The 6,005-nt window shown below is 42.3% G+C and overlaps 1 pseudogene; it reads left to right on the top strand.

Moving 5' to 3' along the window:
* The first annotated feature begins 3,490 nt into the window (after positions 1 to 3,490).
* Positions 3,491 to 4,338, top strand: LOC114023129 (annotated as a pseudogene).
* Positions 4,339 to 6,005: the final 1,667 nt, after the last annotated feature.

Consider the following 6,005-nt stretch of genomic DNA (forward strand, 5'->3'; position numbering starts at 1 on the left):
CCCTATCCCTAGCACCTTTGATATTAATCCTGGTCATCTTCTTAGATCCCTGGACAATCAATATTTGGTGTGAGGGTCACAGGGTCAAAGCATGAGCTTTAAGACATGATTATATGGAGAACATTCTGCTTATAGAGAACAGCTCTTTGTCCACCCTCCTTTTTTTTAAGCTCCCTAATACTCAGTCTTTTACCCTTCCTGCATGGGCCACAAATGTCTATGATCCTCCATAGAGCCTTTCACTTAGAAGACTCTAAGTGGGACTAAATGCTCTGGAGAGGCCTGTTTTGTGCAAAGAACAATTCTTGTTGCCCTGGGGTTTTCTAATCCCAGGGATTGTTCATAGAGGAAGGAGTTGCAGTGAGAGAGATCAGATCGAGAAAGGCCAGAGCCAGGAGTTCAAAAAGTTGATCATATCTAAGACATCTCCAAAGGCCTCATGATGGAAAATGCTATTCACATCTAAAGAAAGAACTATGGAGTTTGAATGCAGATCGAAGCACTCTTTGCTATTTTTTTCTTCTGTTGTGTTTCGTTTCCTCTTTCTGGTGGTTCCTCCTATTGGTTCTATTTCTTACTTACATCGCTAATGTGAAAATATGTTTAATAGGAATGTATATGTATAGCTTATATCAGATTGCCAGCTGCCTTGGGGAGGGAGGGGGAGAAAAATTCGGAACTCAAAAGCTTATGGAAATAATTGTTGATAAATCAAAATAAAGTAATAAAAAATTAAAAAGAATGACTTTAAACAAACAAGCAAAAAAGTAGATCATGAACTCAAGGCCATATATGAGTTATTTTAGTGATCACATCTAGGTTATGTCAAAAGGTCAGTCTAAAACATAGAGTTTCAAACCCAAAATGAAGTTGGAAAAGGAGACTGTAAGAAAGTCAGATCAAAATAAAAAGTGAAAGGCAAATGAAAACAACTCCTGGGTTTCTCTCCATACCTGACAAATGGCAAAGATAAATATTGAAAGAAGTAAAGTTGGAGAGGCTGCAGTAAAAGAGATAATTGAATAAACTCTTTTTGGAGCTAAGAGTTGATACAACCCCTTCAGGGGAAGCATTTTTTAAAGTCAATTGAAAAATTCACCAAACTCTTAATACCCTTGGAGCCACTTATCCCACTGATGGTAATAGACCTCAAAGAGCTCAAAGACTCCATTCCTCTCTGCCAGTTCTTCTGTTATCTTATATATACATGCTCCAAAACAACAACAGATCTCTGTATTCAATTTCCTTGACTGTAGAATGAAGTGGTTGGACAAGATGCCCTCTGGAGTTCCTTTCTAGATTAAGAACTATAATCCAATAATTCTACAATAATTGTAATTAAGTCGACTAATAGCTGCCCCAATACCCCTGAGCAAGGAATCACAAAGTACTACTAACTTCTTATTCATTCCCCTCCCAGGCCTTTGCTTAGTTTCTCTGGACTTTATATTTATGTCAATACTGATATCTCACCCTTCCCTCAGCACCTGGGACCTCCTTACCTGGGAATATCCTACTATGCCTGCAGCCGGTTGTCCTGGAATATTCTTCCTTGAAGTCTGCTCCCCTGATACTATTGGTAAGTTTCTTGAGGAACCTCAGTTTTGTGTAGTAGTACAGACCAACTGGCCTTCATTTCCCATTCAGCCGTGTTCCTACCTTTCACTGGACTCCAAAGTCATGACTGAGAGATTGGTATCTTCATTACCTGCCCCACACTCTTCACACACACACACACACACACACACACACACACACACACACACACACACCACAATATATTCATAAAAAAGAATGACTGGCCTTACACTTTTTGTGTGTGTTTTTGTTACTTATTTCTTTATTGTGGAATTCCCTCCATTAGTATAGATTGAGCTTGATAGATAAGTCCTAGGAAACTGCCTGTGATATATATGAAAGTTAAGTGACTTGCTTGAGGTCACACAATTAATGAGTGTCAGAGGCAGAATTTTTTTTTTTCTGGAGACAATCAGGGTTAACTAGGATCCCACAGCCAGTGAGACTGGACCTGAACTTCCTGACTTCAAGCCCAGTGCTCCATGCATTTCACCACCTACCTGCCCCCAGGGGCTGAATTTGAGCACAGGTCTCACTTCCAGACTCTTCCCTTATTCTCCAGCAATTTCATCTTTGAGGTTCACTTCCCATTTATCACCTAATTTAGATCCTGGTGGCTGGTTACACAGAAACCCTCAGGGAATTCTTTCTCCTTTCCCCATAAATTCAATGCTTGATTTAAAGTCTTTTCCCTCCCCATCACCTGCCATCAACCTAGCAGATTTCAGTATATGTGTTGATGCTTTATAAAATACTTTAGCCTCCCAATTTTTTAATCTGCTCTACTCACATGACCTGTGCTTTCACTCCATCTCAGCTGCATTTGGAGATGGCCACACCTTGTGTCTTAGGTGTTCAACTTTTGTGATTAAGAATTATGAAATGCCTTTAGAGGCAGATAAATGGATAGATGACTTGTTGGGCTTGGAGTCAGGAACACCTGAGTTCAAATCCAGCCTCAGACACTAGCTGTGTGACTCCAGGCAAGCCACCAAATTTCTGTTGGCCTCAGTTTCTTTTTTTTAATTGTTTCTTTTTAGTTTTCAATATTCGCTTCCGTAAGATTTTGAGTTCCAAATGTTTTTCCCACCTCTCCTCTTCCCCCACCCCATGCAATTTGTTATAGCTGTACATATACATTCATATTGAACCTATATTCACATTAGTCATATTGTGAAGAAGAATTAGAACCAATCTGGCCCTACATTTTAAGAGGCTCCATGCTAAACCCCTCAAAAGATCATTAATTAGTGGGATATCAGGTCATGGGTTGGAATAAAGTGTAGTTTGTATAAGTGTAGTATGTGAGGAACTGTCAGATGTTTCCTGACTTCAGGTGCCGATCTCTTTTCTCTAGCCAATATCGTTTTCATGCAATCTCTCTGGACTTTTGGAACCATTTTTTTTTTTTGTTATTCAATCATGTCCTACTCTTTGTTACCCCATTTGAGATTTTCTTGGCAAAGTTACTGGAGTGATTTGCCATTTTCTTCTCAAGCTCATTTTACAGATGAGGAGTCTGAGGCAAACAGGGTGAAGTGACTTACCCAGGATCACACAGTTAGTCATTGTCCAAGGCAGTGTCTGATTTCAGGACGATGAGTGTTCCTAGCCCCAGTCTCAGCACACCATCCACTGCACCACATAGAAGCCCATGGAACCATAAAACCGACCAAAGCTAAAAAAAAAATCCTAAGGACAGGTGGGAAAAGTAGGAGCACCCACCACATGAGGGTCCCTGAAGGAATGACATCTTCAGGGTATCAAGGTCTCAGGGCCTTCCCTGAGCTGGAGTCAGTCACTTCTGCTCCTAGAAGCCACAGCCCCACCACTTTGCATAAAGAATCCCCAAGGGGAGGGCCTGCAACCGCAGGGACATAAACTAGGGCTGGGGGCAGAGCAGCCACAGGGGAGGAGACACTGCAAAATGGGGTCACTGTCCCAGCTTCTCTGCGGGCCCCTCATGCTTTTGCCCCCAGGTGAGAACATGGGACAACACAACATGCAGACGTACAATTTTTCATAAGATGAAAGCATTCAAAGCAGCTTAGAATCTCTGGGGCCATGAGCCAGCACAGTCCAAGGGGGAGTATGGATTTCTGTGAGGTCAGTGGGATTTGCAGAGCCAGGCTGCTGTAGGTAAATATCAAAGAGGAAAGAGATTGCTTTGTTTACTTCATGTTGGTTCATCATTAATGTCTATTTTTAGGCTCCAGGGAGGAGGTTGTGCTGACCCAGTCTCCAGCCTCAGTGTCTGTGACCCCAGGAGAGAGGGTCACCATCAGCTGCAAGGCCAGTCAGAGTGTCAAACACAGCAATGGAAAAACGTATATGAACTAGCTCCAACAGAAACCTGGACAATCTCCTCGGCTACTCATTTACCAGGTTTCCAACCTGGATTCAGGAGTCCCTGCCCGGTTCAGTGGCAGTGGTGCTGAGAAGGATTTCACCCTCACAATCAGCAGTGTGGAGCCTGAGGATGGGGCAGATTATTACTGTTTTCAAGGAACTTCTTCTCCTCCCACAGTGCTACATCCTCAAACAAAAACCTCCCCAGGCCTAGGCTGGCTGGTCAGGGAGGCTCAGCTGTCTCCTCTCCTTCCCCTCCTCCAGCAGCTGCTGGGCTGCCTGCTCAGGGGCAGGGCCTCTGGGGCTGACATGAGAAAAGGGACTCAGGGCTCAGAGGAAAGGCAACTGACTGAGGGCTATGTGCCCCGAAGCCTCCACAGCCTTGAGCAGTATAGTGAAGGAGAGAACTAACTTTATTGGGAGTGGACACTCTACTATTGTGTGTGCTTCAGGCTCAAACTACTAGGCTATTTTATGATCTGACGCTTCTGCTCTCTATATACCCAGAAACAAGAAAAGTTTCCAGCCAGAGATCCTGCCTGTCCTGTCTTCTTATTTCTGTATCCCAAAGGAAATATTGGCCCATGGACCCAAGAGTTCAAGAAATCCAGGCAGTAACCTAATGAAAATCAGACAATGGACCAAAAAAGTTCACATCCTGTTCTTATTTTCTCTGATCACATTTTAAAATCATATTTTATGACAATTTGTATGTAAGGATAACTGAGCATATTGGCTGCAGTGGACTCTACTGTGTCGTATGCCATAGTCACTATGCAAAGAACGTAAGCTCTTTGCCCTGAAGAAGCTTACATTCTGCTGTAGAAGAAAGGAAGATTCCACATGCTCACAGAGAGGTAAAAATTGATATTCTGGAATTAGGAAGATTTGAGTTCAAATCCTGCCTCAGATACTAGGTGCAGACATGGGCAAGTCACATAACTTCTCAGCCCAGATACTTGTCTGTAATATTTGGATGATAATAACACCATCCTCACAGTTGTGAAGACCAAATGGAATGCTTGTGAAGTCCTTTTCAAACTTTCCTGTAACTATATAAATGATAGCTATCATTATCATTATTGTTATCATTATTTTATGCAAAACTGATGAATCAACAACAATTATTAATCACATACCTGCTATATACCAAGTACTGTGCTAGGTACTGGAATAAATACAGATCTATCAGCGGTTGGACAGTAGGAGGAGAGGTATCATAAATGTCCTCTGTAGCCTTGAGTTTGAGCCTTAAAGATGGCAGGAAGGACAAAGAGGTAGAAGCAAAAAGAGAAAGCATTCCAGGCATGGAATACAGCTTACGCATGAAGAGAGCAGATGGCACGTAGCACATAAGAAACAGCAAGTGGATCCATTTGGCAGGAATGTAGAATATATTCAGGAAGGAGAAGAATAAGACAGTTCTTGGGGTCTCCCAGATTTGGGGTTTGGACAAGGGCGAATAATAATAGGATGGTGGGGCAAGGGATTCAAGGGTAGAGAGAAGACTGTATCATGTTAAATGAGTTAACTGAAGCATTTATATTTTGTAGGGATGAAAGTGAGGCCAGAGTAGGGCTGATGGCCTGGGGAAGGACAGCCGGAATGACCAGCATAGGACGAGGTTGAAGAATAGGATTAGGAGCAGTGAGGCACAAGGACAGAAAGTAGATCAGCAAGACCAAGATAGAGATGTTTCAGAATTATAGATTTTGAAAGTAAAATGAAAACACTTGTGATGAGGAGTTCAAGGTTATGGATGCCCTTCCTATGTGTCCCGGAGGTTGGGCGAAGTTGGGGCTCATGGGAGTGGAGGAAGTTGATGAACTAGGAAACAGAAACTTCACATATTTATGAAAATATCAATAACCACCTGTTTTGTGGTACCAAAAAACTGGAAGCAAAGTGGATGTCCAAGTTTTATTATTTAAATATAATGGACAATCGTTGTTCAGTTGCACCCAGCTCTTTATGATTCCACTTGAAGTTTTCTTGGCAAAGACACTGGAGGGGTTTGCCATTTCCTTCTCTAGCTCATTTTGCAGATGAGGAAACTGAGGCAAACAGGGTTAAGTGAC

This window comes from Vombatus ursinus, unplaced genomic scaffold, assembly GCF_900497805.2.
Source record: "Vombatus ursinus unplaced genomic scaffold, bare-nosed wombat genome assembly UNPS02004367.1, whole genome shotgun sequence".
In the NCBI taxonomy this organism is placed as follows: domain Eukaryota; kingdom Metazoa; phylum Chordata; class Mammalia; order Diprotodontia; family Vombatidae; genus Vombatus; species Vombatus ursinus.